At 35.3% G+C, this 15,311-nt stretch overlaps 1 pseudogene; it reads right to left on the bottom strand.

Annotated features, from left to right (window-relative positions):
* Positions 1-2,076: 2,076 nt before the first annotated feature.
* On the bottom strand, positions 2,077-2,450 carry LOC131506111 (large ribosomal subunit protein eL33-like; annotated as a pseudogene).
* Positions 2,451-15,311: the final 12,861 nt, after the last annotated feature.

Below are 15,311 nucleotides of genomic sequence, written 5' to 3'. Positions count from 1 at the left end.
TTCTTATGTTGTTTGTCAGAGAGAGCTACTTGTGATTTTGAAGGGGTGGGGAGGGTGGGAGTTGGTAAAAAGTAGGGTATTTCTATAACAGATTTTATTCAGTTTATTTCCTAAGATTTTGTTGTAACTTAAGGTATCCTGCTACACTATACAGAATTGATAATAGCAACTCTGAAAACTGTCATTACTTCTGCAATATTAGCTGAAGTGTAGAAAAGAGAATAGGCATTTGGGTTCAGTTGCTTGTAGTCTGTAAATTTAAAATAGCTTCATTTTGTGCAGGTTATACACATGGCCATTTATGTAAAGTCTTTCCAAGACTACATATTTTTTGGCTCCAAAAATGGAATTTATTTTTCCTTCTTGGGAGGACACATTGATATTTAACAGTTTTTAGAGACTGTCACCATACACACACACACACACATACACACACATACGTATACATATATTTATATATATATACACGTGTGTATATATACACGTGTATATATATATATATATATATATACATGTACACGTATACGTATATGTATATATGTGTGTGTGTATATATATATAATGGACACAGGGCCATAAGACACCATAGAAGAAATGAGTAGTTATGTATTTTATACATAACTACCAAGGTGAGTATGCCAAGGTGAGAGGTTTGAATCACTTGTGAAAACCTGTAGTAAACTACATTAAGCTGTTAATTATAAGGTATAAAATAGGAGTTGCTCAGTGGATTGGTTATATGTTGTGCACTACTTACATCTGCATTTGTTAGTGTGCTAGTATACAATAGTAGAACAAGCAAAATGAATCTCTTAATTTACTAAACTCTTTAATATATATTCTCATTGAATCCTCTGACGATGTTTCCCAACAAACTGTCCTACAGACACACTCTTTTCCTGCCTCTATCATTTGTTTTTCATCAGCATCTACAAACATCCAAACACCCTCAGCTTAACAACCGCTTAAAAATACTTAGGCATAATTAAGTGATTTAAAGCTATAGTTTCTCTTTATAAAATTGTTACTATTGTAGTTACTCTTTGTACGCTTTATAGGTTCTTTCAATAATAATTATTAAGGTGTATTTGGCTTGATACCAATTTGTATAGATCTCAGGACTTCCTCCATGGACTGTAAGTTTCTGGAGGGCAGTTTTGTATCCTCACTGAGTCTAGTACAATGATTTGCATAGAGTAAACACTTTAAATGTTTCGGCATAAATGAAAGATACATACTATGTTATGAGTTACAAGCAATGAAGACATCATTGTTGTATCAACAACTTTTATTGTAAAATTTCATGTCTATAAATGTAATTTAAATCATTTTATATCATTTAATGTCATTATTTTTCAATGAAATATTAGAAGAAGCATACTTTCTAAAACTCTATGTTTCAAAAGAGTGGAAACCAAAAAAAGAAAAAAAAGAAAAGAAAACAAGAGTGGAAACCAGAGATAAAAATACATAAGTCTATCTCATATTTGAGTAAGTGATCTAAGGAGGATGTTGTAATTCTCAAGAGAGAACGGCTCTATTTTCACGTAGGTGGCTGTCAAACCTTAATGTGGTTTTGTGCATCACCTTGCCAACTCACTGAAAGACAGGTTACAGTGCCAATAGCTCAATAATTTCAAATAAACAAGTCTGAGAAATGTCCAGGGCCCTCCATTTTAAACCTTATAAGTGTTTCTTATAAGTATCATACACAATGGCTTTTACTTCCTTGCTTGTTCGTTTGTATTTGTTGTTATTTGTTTGGATGGGGAAGAAGGTATACTGAAATTAAAACAGAAAAGCAATCTAAGAATTATGTCACTTCATATAACACAGTAAAAAATGCAGAAATTGGGTTCTCAAAACTCTGCAGAAAAGATATTTTTAGGAATTTGGAAATGGCTATTGAGGGGGAAAATATCCACATAATGTTGGAAAGGTTGGGTTTGGGGATAATCAGGAATGATAAGAATTATCGATTGGCAAGGGTGAAAGATGAAAAAGGAACTTGGAAGAATACTAGTATTTAATTTGTTTTTTGTTCTGATTTGGGCTTTAATTTTTTTTTTTTTCAAATCTACACCTTTATTTATTTACTTTTCAGTTAGTTTAAATCCTTGAGGGGTGCAGCATCACACGGATTCTGTGACCAATGGCTTTAGCAGGAATGTTGCTTCAGAATTTGGCATGAACCATGCCACTGTTTCCATAAGCATGAGTTACTTTTCCCCAGATTACTCTGGTTTTACTCGGTTTGCCACCAGGAGTCACTGTGTTGTTCTTTGCTTTGTACACATAAGCACATCTTTTGCCTAGATAGAATTCAGTTTCATCTGCATAAACGCCTTCAATTTTAAGGAGAGCTGTGTGTGCTCCCTCTGGTTCCAGAGACCCCACTTACAGCCAGCAAAAATAACTTTGGACTACAGCGTTCCAGACATATTTGTCATTTCAGGAGTCTTGTTCCCACCAGGCAGGTTCCAAGATGGCGGAAAGAGATGGGTTTTAATCTTTACTTTCCCACCACATTCTTGTTATCCTCAAACTTTCAAAGTATTACTGATATAGACTTGCATTTTTTTGTTTTTGTCTTTATTTTTTGAGAAATTGAAGCTAAAATAAAGCATACACATGGACAAAAGAGGACAGCTCTAGCAGGTGACAGCTGAAACTGGGTCTGAAAACAAATATCAGGGGTGTGAAGGGGCGCCTGGGTGGCTCAGTCGGTTAAGCATCTGACTTCAGCTCAGGTCATGATCTCACAGTCCGTGAGTTCGAGCCCCGCATCAGTCTCTCTCTCTGCCCCTCCCCTGCTTATGCTCTGTCTCGCTCTGTCTCAAAAATAAATAAAAAAAAACATTAAAAAAATATCAAGGGTGTGAAGTCATAGAACATAACCAACTTTTGAGGCATCATCAGAAGTGATGTAATGGTAGAAGGAGATTTTTGATAGGACCAGGGATGGAAGCTGAGGGCATTCTATTTGGATTAAATAGCAATTTTGTACCAACAAAATACAGAAAAATGGGGTGGTAATTGGATAAGACCAAATAGAAATTCATGAATGAAACATATAAAAGAATGCAAATTCCTACCAATCTGTTTCCCCATCCTATTTTCTTGGTACACTGTGTCTGACTTGAAAGGAAAGTAGCTTAACTAACTTCCAGAATAATTAGAAGATCTACTTTGTCATTGAATCTGGCACTGAAATTGAGGAAATGGTTTGTTCTGTACTTCTGGAAGACTTCACATTGGGGACATGTACATGAGATGTGTAGGTCTGATAAAACTTTTACAGTACAAATACAAAAAGTTGCAGCATAGTTTATGTTTAACAGGCTATTTATCCATAGTCTAAGTTCTTTAAAAAAGAAGAAAAGATATTTTCTGAAACTCTGATACCAAGTCAGAGACATCACAAAATCAGCTTTGAGCTGTTACCAGGGATGACATGTGAACATGCACTGAGAAGTGATGAGGAGCTCTAAATTGTTTATTTAGTGAGGAAACCAATTCATTTGATCCAATGCCTGGCAGTTTCTTTTCATTCTTTCTTTTGTCTTGTTTCTTTGTTTGATGCAGGTCAGGGAGCCAATGCTATTATATCCTATGCAATTGGTAAGCACATTTCCCCCTCATTATCACATCATTCTTTGTTCAAAGGATATTTGATGTATGTGGCAGCTTTTGAACCTTAAAGATGAATATAAAGAAATATTCAAATAATGCTTTGAATTAACATCAAATACACATCAACATTTCAGAAGACAAACTGATCAGAATTTACTAGATGCCACAGAAAATTCATTCTGGATAAGGGAAAATAATTAGCTTTGGAAAAGTCACCATGTGTGATTAAAAGAATAAACAATTATAAGAGGTTTATTTAGTATGGTTTATTCCAATTAAAAACAGCTACCTCTACTCAAATACCTGCACAGAGCCCTCGAGATAACTAGAAATTTGCCTTAGTCTGAATTAGTTTGTATTTTTTTCCACAGAAACTGTATATTTTATTTTATTTTTAATTTACTAATGAAAATACTCATATCAAAAGCATCTTCATATTTCTGCCATTGCTACTTCAATTTTCTTCCCCAATTAGGAACAAAGATTAGTGTTGTGAATTTAATGCTAATGAGGGAATAGAAAAGAAACACGAGGCATACTTCTCCATAATTAAACATAATTTTCTCCTAAAACTAAAAATCAAGGGAAAGAATGTGATTAAAATATATTAAATTTATTTTAGGAATTACTAATTCAAAAAAGTATTTGAAGTTTCGGGACAATAAAATATAAATACATTCTCATTGCTATTATTAAAAGAAAAATAATTTCCTATTTTGGACATAAATAATAAAATCATAAACAAATAAATAAATGGCAAGCAAGTCCTAAGAGAAAAATGTTACTAAAAGTTGAAAGGTTAAAAAAATGCAAAGAAAATTGTATATCAATATTTTGGAATTTACTTAAGAAAGGAAAATCCATGTTGATCACTCTAGAGAAGTCTTATTAAACTCTGCATTAAATTATTGTGTTGGTTGTTCAACATTAAGAGACATTCTTGATCAATGATTGTTAGAGGTAGAATGTCCTATGAACAGAATTCATGAAGAGTAATGTAGGTGAAAAATGATTACAAGTGCTAATATGTCTGTGTATTACTTTTTAATGATGATAAATTTATGGAAGTCACTTTTCAAACATATAACAAGGGTTATAATGGTTTATGAACTTATTAAAAGTATATCCTTAAGGAACAATCAATGAAGTGAGAATAAGGAAAATTAAACTATTAACCAGTTAATACAAAGAGAATGTGACCTCCAATTCTTCAGATTTTATCTAATATTTTTCATTATTTTTTAATAGAGATTTAATGATGAATCTGGTATTTTTATGGATTGGTTTAGTTTCACTTCAACACCACTTTATGGCATTCTTTCCACTTTATTTCATAGTTTCTCTGTCTGATATAAAATCCAAAGACAGTTCAAAGAATTCACAGGTTTTATTTCATAAAATCTATCTTTATGTAACAAATATTGGTGCTTAAAAAATAGCATTTTGTTAGTAGTTTTTACATAGTTAGAATGGTCACATCAATACTCATTTTACATCTGTAATTAGTCTTGAGGGTTTCCTAAAATATATTTTTTGGAGATTCAATTGAATAATGAGTTAATTCACATTTGTTTAAATAATAAAGTAATTCATGTGTGTGTGTGTGTGTGTGTGCGTGTGTGTGTTTTATTCACACATTATTAGGCTGTTACTGATAGGTTACTTAGTGAATTAAAGAAAAAAATGCTAACAATTAACTTAAAGTAAATTTATATTATAAGTTCTTGAATGTATATAGTTATTTTGGTACAAAAATGTATTTTTTTTTCATTTTTAGGGGAATAAACTATTTGTTGAACAAGTTTCATCAGGCAGCACTTGGTGCTAGACATTTAATTGTATTAGTAAATGCGGTCCTCATAGTGCTTATATTGCAGTGTAGCCAAACATTAATACAATAATGTTATAATATATTATGTATAGTATATTATATATTAAATAATATTAAATATATTAAATATATAATAATAACTTTTATATTATATGTAAATATATATTTGTTTCTGTATTTATATATAAGTATTATAAATAATATTATATAATATATATAAATATAAGTTATATATAATATATAACAAATATATATATAATATATAATATACATTTTAAGTAATATATAATAAATAATATATATTAAATGTATATATTTAATATATAATATTGTATAAGTATTAAATAATATAGCATTAATATATATTATAATAAATATAAAAATAATATATAATATACTAATAAATATGATATAATAAATATAATATAATGGATAATATAATAAATATATAATATAATTAATATATCATATAAAAATAAACACAGTATATAATATAATAATTATTAAAACATACAGTATATTAAAAGTAATAGATGCAAGAATAAAAATAAAGCTAAGAAGGAGGACATTGAATGCTGGGGACTACTTGCAATTTAAAGTAGTCAGAGAAAAAAGTAGTCTGAGAACGACTCACTGACCAATTGACAATTAAAGATGGAATGGGATGGAGGACAAGAGGTAGGCAGATGGACCTAGGAGAATCCTTTTTTCCAGGTAAATGAATCATCATTATGCTTATAGCGAAGGAAGAACAGAAAGAGAGCAAGAGGTACTGGATGAAATGAGTAAGAGGGAGAAAGAAAATGATGCCCGAGAGGTAATTATGCATATTGCAGAATCCTGATTGTGAGAAACTTGCAGGACAATGTAGGGTGTTGGATTTTAAGTCTGAGTGATGTAGGAAGATAATGGAAGTTTGTTTTTGGTTTTGGTTTTGTTTTGTAAGAAGTAACATAACGATGGATTCTGATGGATTTGAACTTGTTATTCTAACACAAAGGAAACATACGGGCATGAACATTGTTCCCTGATCATTTATAGTGAGTACCTATAAGTATGATGAACCAAGTAACTCTACAACCAAACTTGTTTAATACTACAGAATGTACAAAAGTGGTATAACCTTACCAATTTTACATCCACACAGATCAGAGATTCTTCAAAAATTCTAAGCATTACTGAAAAAATATTTCTGAACTCATAAGAAGAAAATATCTTCAGAAATATGGCACAAAAATAATCTTTTTTCTTTGCCCAAACTATAATGAAATGGATCTAAAGACACACGTGCATAAGGATATATTACTTTTTCTATTGAAGACACCTGCTATTTTTTCACCCTAAAAATGCCATATCAGTGTGGACCCTCTTATTGGTTAGGTTCAGCATACCTCCCCTACTCTTTTATTTTTTAGTCATTACAAGTTCTTAGTAAAAAGCAGCTATGAATTGGACTTTGGGCTATTATTTAGGTCATCTTTCCTCTATATCAAGGAGAATGTACTTGATATTTCTGAACTAGTTTTGTTCTAAGTTCCCAGGAGTAATGGGTACTTTGTTTTCATATTTTTATGTCCCACCTGTTATTTCAAAAGTCCACCTGAATTGGACTTTGGGCTATTATTTAGGTCATCTTTCCTCTATATCAAGGAGAATGTACTTGATATTTCTGAACTAGTTTTGTTCTAAGTTCCCAGAAGTAATGGATACTTTGTTTTCATATTTTTATGTCCCACCTGTTATTTCAAAGGGTACGTAAGAGTAAAAGCTATTTTAATAGTAAAGGAGTTAGAGGCTTCTGGGAAGATGCAGCATAGGAGGACTCTGAGCGCACCGCGTCCTGCAGGTCACTTAGATTCCACTTACACCTGCCTAAATAACCCAGAAAATTGCCAGAAGACTAGCAGAATGGATTCTCCAGAGGCAAGCGTAGACGACAGGTCCACGGAAGAGGGTAGGAAGGGCGGAGATGCAGTGCGTGCTACACAGACTGGCGGAAGGGAACCAGGGCAGAGGGGCAGCCTGCAGGCAAAGCAGAGCCCCTGAGTCTGGCTTGCAAAAGCGGAGGGGGTGGACGGAGTGTGTTCCGAAGCAAGTGGGACTTGACATCTGGAAGGTAATAAGCTAACAGCTCTACACGGAAAGCGGCAGAGCTGGAGGACAAAGGGAGGGAGAGTTGTTGAGCCCCCGAGGACAGAGCACAGCTTGGCCTGGCACAAAGGTGCTTGCCAGCGCCATCTCCCTCTCCCAACCCCCAGCCAAAATCCCAAAGGGAACCAGTTCCTGCCAGGGAACTGGCTTGCACCATGCAAACACCCGACACCGTGCTTCTGCGGATCCATCCCTCTTGCGGGTCTGACTCCCTCCTGTTGCCACAAGACCCTCCTGAAGCAGATCACCGAAGGAAAAGCAAGCTGAGCCTGCCCCTCCTGCCCCTGTGCACCTTGCCAATCCACCCCAGCTAATACCCCAGATCCCCAGCACCACAAGCCTGGCAATGTGCAAGTAGCCCAGATGGGCTACGCCACCCCACAGTGAATCCTGCCCCTAGGAGAGGGGAAGAGAAGGTACACACCAGTCTGACTGTGGCCCCAGCGGTGGGCTGGGGGCAGACATCAGGTCTGATTGCGACCCGCCCACCAAGGTAAGTTATTCAAGACAGCACAGGGGAAGTGCCCCGCAGTTCCACACCACTCCAGGGACTATCCAAAATGACCAAACGGTAGAATTCCCCTCAAAAAAACCTCCAGGAAATAACGACAGCTAATGAACTGATCACAAACGATTTAAACAATATAACAGAAAGTGAATTTAGAATAATAGTCATAAAATTAATCGCTGGGCTTGAAAACAGTATAAAGGACAGCAGAGAATCTATTGCTACAGAGATCAAGGGACTAAGGAACAGCCAGAAGGAGTTAAACAATGCTATTAATGAGCTGCAAAATAAAATGTACAATTCCACAGCTCGGACTGAGGAGGCAGAGGAGAGAATAGGTGAACTAGAAGATAAAGTTATGGAAAAAGAAGAAGCTGAGAAAAAGACAGGTAAAAAAAAATCCAGGAGTATGAGGGGAAAGTTAGAGAACTAAGTGATGCACTAAAGAGAAATAATATACGCATAATTGGTATTACAGAGGAGGAAGACAGAAGGAAAGGTGCTGAAGGTGTACTTGAAGAAATAATAGCTGAGAACTTCCCGGATCTGGGGAAGGAAAAAGGCATTGAAATCCAAGAGGCACAGAGAACTCCCTTGAGATGTAACTTGAATAGAACTTCTGCATGACATATCATAGTGAAACTGGCAAAATCAAGGATAAAGAGAAAATTCTGAAAGCAGCTAAGGATAAACATGCTCTAACATATAAAAGGAGACCTATAAGACTCATGACCGATCTCTCTACTGAAACTTGGCAGGCCAGAAAGGAATGGCAGGAAATCTTCAATGTGATGAACAGAAAAAATATGCAGCCAAGAATCCTTTATCCAGCAAGTCTGTCATTTAGAATAGAAGGAGAGATAAAGGTCTTTCCAAACAAACAAAAACTGAAGGAATTCGTCACAACTAAACCAGCCCTACAAGAGATCCTAAGGGGGATCCTGTGAGACAAAGTACCAGAGACATCGCTACAAGCATGAAACCTACAGATATCAGTGACTCTAAACCCATATCTTTCTATAATAACACTGAATGTAAATGGACTAAATGCACCAACCAAAAGACACAGGGTATCAGAATGGATAAAAAACAAGACCTATCTATTTGCTGTCTACAAGAGACTCATTTTTGACCTGAGGAAACATTCAGATTGAAAGTGAGGGGATGGAGAACTATTTATCATGCTACTGGAAGTCAAAAGAAAGCTGGAGTAGCCATACTTATATCAGACAAACTAGACTTTAAATTAAAGGCTGTAACAAGAGATGAAGAAGGGCATTATATAATAATCACAGGGTCTATCCATCAAGAAGAACTAACAATTATGATGTCTATGTGCCGAATATGGGAGCCCCCAAATATATAAAACAATTATTCACAAACATAAGCAACCTTATTGATAAGAATGTGGTCATTGCAGGGGACTTTAACACCCCACTCACAGCAATGGATAGATCATCTAGATACATGGTCAGTAAAGAAACAAGGGCCCTGAAGGATACATTGGATCAGATGGACTTGACAGATATATTTAACTCTGCATCCCAAAGCAACAGAATATACTTTCTTCTTGAGTGCACATGGAACATTCTCCAAGATAGATCACATACTGGGTCACAAAACAGCCCTTCATAAGTATACAAGAATTGAAATCATACCATGCATACTTTCAGACCACAATGCTATGAAGCTTGAAATCAACCACAGGAAGAAGTCTGGAAAACCTCCAAAAGCATGGAGGTTAAAGAACACCCTACTAAAGAATGAATGGGTCAACCAGGCAATTAGAGAGGAAATTAACAAATATATGGAAACAAACGAAAATGAAAATACAACAATCCAAACGCTTTGGGATGCAGCGAAGGCAGTCCTGAGAGGAAAATACATTGCAATCCAGGCCTATCTCAAGAAACAAGAAAAATCCCAAACACAAAATCTATTAGCACACCTAAAGGAAATAGAAGCAGAGCAGCAAAGGCAGCCTAAACCCAGCAGAAGAAGAGAAATAATAAAGATCAGAGCAGAAATAAACAATATAGAATCTAAAAAAACTGTAGAGCAGATCAACGAAACCAAGAGTTGGTTTTTTGAAAAAATAAACAAAATTGACAAACCTCTAGCCAGGCTTCTCAAAAAGAAAAGGGAGATGACCCAAATAGATAAAATCATGAATGAAAATGGAATTATTACAACCAATCCCTAGGGGATACAAGCAATTATCAGGGAATACTATGAAAAATTATATGCCAACAAACTGGACAACCTGGAAGAAATGGGCACATTCCTACGCATCCGCACACTTCCAAAACTCAATCAAGAGGAAATAGAAAGCTTGAACAGACCCATAACCAGTGAAGAAATTGAATCAGTTATCAAAAATCTCCCAACAAATAAGAGTCCAGGACCAGATGGCTTCCCTGGGGAATTCCACCAGATATTTAAAGCAGAGATAATACCTATCCTTCTCAAGCTATTCCAAAAAATAGAAAGAGAAGGAAAAATTCCAGACTCATTCTATGAAGCCAGTATTACTTTGATTCCTAAACCAGACAGAGACCCAGTAGAAAAAGAGAACTACAGACCAATATCCCTGATGAATATGGATGCCAAAATTCTCAATAAGATACTAGCAAATCGAATTCAACAGCGTATAAAAAGAATTATTCACCATGATCAAGTGGGATTCATTCCTGGGATGCAGGTCTGGTTCAACATTCACAAATCAATCAATGTGATACATCACATTCATAAAAGAAAAGATAAGAACCATATGATCCTGACAATCAATGCAGGAGAGGCATTTGAGATAATTCAGCATCCTTCTTAATAAAAACCCTCGAGAAAGTCCGGGTAGAAGGAACATACTTAAACATCATCAAAGCAATTTATGAAAAGCCCACAACTAATATCATCCTCAATGGGAAAAAACTGAGAGCTTTCCCCTGAGATCAGGAACACGACTGGGATGCCCACTCTCACCGCTGTTGTTTAACATAGTGTTGGAAGTGCTAGCATCAGCAATTAGACAACAAAAGGAAATCAAAGGCATCAAAATTGGCCAAGATGAGGTCAAGCTTTCACTTTTTGCAGATGACATGATATTATACATGGAAAATCCGATAGACTCCACCAAAAGTCTGCTAGAACTGATACATGAATTTAGTAAAGTTGCAGGATACAAAATCAATGTACAGAAATCAGTGGCATTCTTATACACTAACAATGAAGCAACAGAAAGACAAATCAAGAAACTGATCCCATTCACAATTGCACCAAGAAGCATAAAATACCTAGGGATAAATCTAACCAAAGATGTAACAGATCTGTATGCTGAAAACTATAGAAAGCTTATGAAGGAAATTGAAGAAGATATAAAGAAATGGAAAAACATTCCGTGCTCATGGGTTGGAAGAATAAATATTGTCAAAATGTCAATACCACCCAAAGCTATCTACACATTGAATGCAATCCCAATCAAAATTGCACCAGCATTCTTCTCAAAGCTAGAACAAGCAATCCTAAAATTCATATGGAACCACAAAAGGCCCCGAATAGCCAAAGTAATTTTGAAGAAGACCAAAGCAGGAGGCATCACAATCCCAGACTTTAGCCTCTACTACAAAGCTGTAATCATCAAGACAGTATGGTATTGGCACAAAAACAGACACATAGACCAATGGAATCGAATAGAAACCCCAGAACTAGACCCACAAACGTATGGCCAACTCATCTTTGACAAAGAAGGAAAGAATATCCAATGGAAATAAGACAGTCTCTTTAACAAATGGTGCTAGGAGAACTTCAACATGCAGAATAATGAAACTAGACCACTTTCTTACACCATTCACAAAAATTAACTCAAAATAGATAAAGGACTTGAATGTGAGACAGGGAACCATCAAAACCCTAGAGGAGAAAGCAGGAAAAGACCTCTCTGACCTCAGCCACAGCAATTTCTTACTTGATACATCTCCCAAGGCAAGGAAATTAAAAGCAAAAATGAACTATTGGGACCTCATCAAGATAAAAAGCTTCTGCACTGCAAAGGAAACAATCAACAAAACTAAAAGGCAACCAACAGAATGGGAAAAGATATTTGCAAATGACATATCGGACAAAGGGCTAGTATCCAAAATCTATAAAGAGCTCACCAAACTCCACACCCAAAAAACAAATAATCCAGTGAAGAAATGGGCAGAAAACATGAATAGACACTTCTCCAAAGAAGACATCCAGATGGCCAACAGGCACATGAAAAGATGCTCAACGTCGCTCCTCATCAGGGAAATACAAATCAAAACCACACTCAGATATCACCTCATGCCAGTCAGAGTGGCCAAAATGAACAAATCAGGAGACTATAAATGCTGGAGAGGATGTGGAGAAACGGGAACCCTCTTGCACTGTTGCTGGGAATGCAAACTGGTGCAGCCACTCTGGAAAACAGTGTGGAGGTTCCTCAAAAAATTAAAAATAGACTTACTCTATGACCCAGCAATAGCACTGCTAGTTATTTACCCAAGGGATACAGGAGTGGTGATGCATCGGAGCACCTGTACCCCAATGTTTATAGCAGTACTCTCAACAATAGCCAAATTGTGGAAAAAGCCTAAATGTCCATCAACTGATGAATGGATAAAAAAATGGTGGTTTATATACACAATGGAGTACTACATGGCAATGAGAAAGAATGAAATATGACCCTTTGTAGCAACGTGGATGGAACTGGAGAGAGTGATGCTAAGTGAAATAAGCCATACAGAGAAAGACAGGTACCATACGTTTTCACTCTTATGTGGATCCTGAGAAACTTATCAGAAACCCGTGGGGGAGGGGAAGGGGAAAAAAAGAAAAAAAAAGAGGTTAGAGTGGGAGAGAGCCAAAGCATAAGAGACTCTTAAAAACTGAGAACAAACTGAGAGTTGATGGGGGGTGGGAGGGAGGGGAGGGTAGGTGATGGGCATTGAAGTGGGCATCTTTTGGGATGAGCACTGGGTGTTGTTTGGAAACTAATTTGACAATAAATTTCATATAATGAAAAAAATGAGATAAAAAAAGAGTAATGGAGTTAAATATATTAGCTCACAAAGTATGTTCACATTGTCATCTCTCTCCAAGGCTTTTTATGACATAACAATAAGATATTCTGAACCATCTAACATTGTTGTAGAGAGTTGCACTTTTACTTTCTTATTCCTCTGAAAAATGTATTTTTCCCTACACTTAACAATACATGAGGATTAAACATCCTTCATTATATAATCTAATCACATGACAGGAATGTGTACTCTTTATGAAGCAACAATATTTACAAAAGTATATAATGAACTGATATTTAGAAGATAATAAAACTCCTGAATGGTCAAGAAATGCTAGCATATTTCAAGAGAACTGCTAACTGAAAGGCAGTTTATGAAGATGAAAATGTTTGAATACTTTACTACCATGTACTCTATGACACCTTGCTGACCTTCAGACACTGGAAAATATGTATAAATCTCTAAAGAAACTCTATATCTGAGATTAGCCACTCTGTTGTAGATTTTTAAAAACATGAAACACATTATTAATATGATTTTATAAATCTCCAAGCACCCCAAATAGGTAATTTCCATATAAACACACTAATGTACATGAACACACGTACATAAACAATTATTTTAATATGTAAACACTGATTATTTTATACGTGCTCCCATATCACCCCTGACTCTTTAACTTCCATAAACTCACCCATGTTCTCCATTTGAAGTTAGCCAAAGTATAAAAAAAATAGTAAACTAAATAGCAATCCGGCTTGTGCCACATAAAGAAAGTTACAGATATTCTATTCCTCAATTTCCTCAATAAAGTGGAGAAAATTATCACATGTAACCACTAGGGTTTTGCATCTGTTAATTATTAATACATTTAAAGTCTTTGGAATTATACCTGCAACATAGTAAGCTTTCACAATGGTTAGCTATTATTATTTTTACCTCTTTGGAATTGATATAATTAATTAAACATTTTTTAATGTTTATTTATTTTTGAGAGGGAGTGGGGGAGGGGCTGGAGACACAGAATTGGAAGCAGGCTCCAGTCTCTGAACTGTCAGCACAGCGCCTGATGGGGACTCTAACTCTCTAGCCATGAGATCATTACCTGAGCCAAAGTCAAATGCTTAACCGACTGAGCCACCCTGGCGCCCCTGATGTAATTAATTCTTAAAAAAGAGTTAAGAAGAATGATATTTTGCATTAGTAGAGGACATGGCATTAAAGGAATTGAGTCAGCAAATTCAGAAGCAACAGCACCATTCTCAAAATCTGTGGGAGACACCAAACAAGCATAACTGCATAATAAGGCAATGACAGTCTTTATATAATTTTGCTGAAAATATCTGCATTTAGACAATTTGTAAAGAACTAAGATTTAGGAATGGAGAAAGGAACACTTGAGTCTTATCCTCTACTTTTTAATCCTTTAGGTCTGTTGACTGACTACACAGTTGATATTTTGGAAAGGGGCGTAATGTTGTTAACTCTGAATTTGTAATTGTTTGGATTTAGAGTTGATAAGGGTTATCTGTTTTTAATATCTGTACTATAATGGAAGCAGCATAAGACAAGTGAGTTCTAGGAAGAAGATATGATATTGAATTAGACAAAGAATGCCACAGGAAATGTTTAATGATAATATAATGGATGTTTCAGAAAAGAGAGGGCCACATTCTAATATTTGATTGTTATTCCATCTATATGATGAAAGTAGTATAACCCAAACACTTAACAATATTCATACAAATGGAAAAGCTAATGAGATAGATTTTTCTGCCAAAGGCCTTATATTTTCAGACCTGTCAGGACTGTGATGCTGCAGCCACAGGCATATGTTATGAACAGTAAACTGGTGTCTTTCATGGTTGAACAAATTTTGCAGAAAATAACCTTGAAAGTATAGAATCAGATTTGGGTCCCCAAATGAAAGCCAGTAATATCACAATTGTCACTTTTTGTTAGATATTTAATAAGTAGAAATAATTCTGAAAAGTGTGTATGCAGTTATTATAGGGTCTGTCAATAACATTTTGTAATGGGAGCCCCTTTTTTTCATTCATAGTTAGGTATGATTAGTTTGATCACTTGAATTTCTCCAATGTTCATTGAGGTTTTTTCTAATTCTTTTTCCTAAATTATTTTCCCCTAA

This window comes from Neofelis nebulosa, chromosome 3, assembly GCF_028018385.1.
Source record: "Neofelis nebulosa isolate mNeoNeb1 chromosome 3, mNeoNeb1.pri, whole genome shotgun sequence".
NCBI lineage: Eukaryota > Metazoa > Chordata > Mammalia > Carnivora > Felidae > Neofelis > Neofelis nebulosa.
Note: the sequence above shows the minus strand (reverse complement) of the source record. Positions and strands in the feature narration are given on the sequence as shown.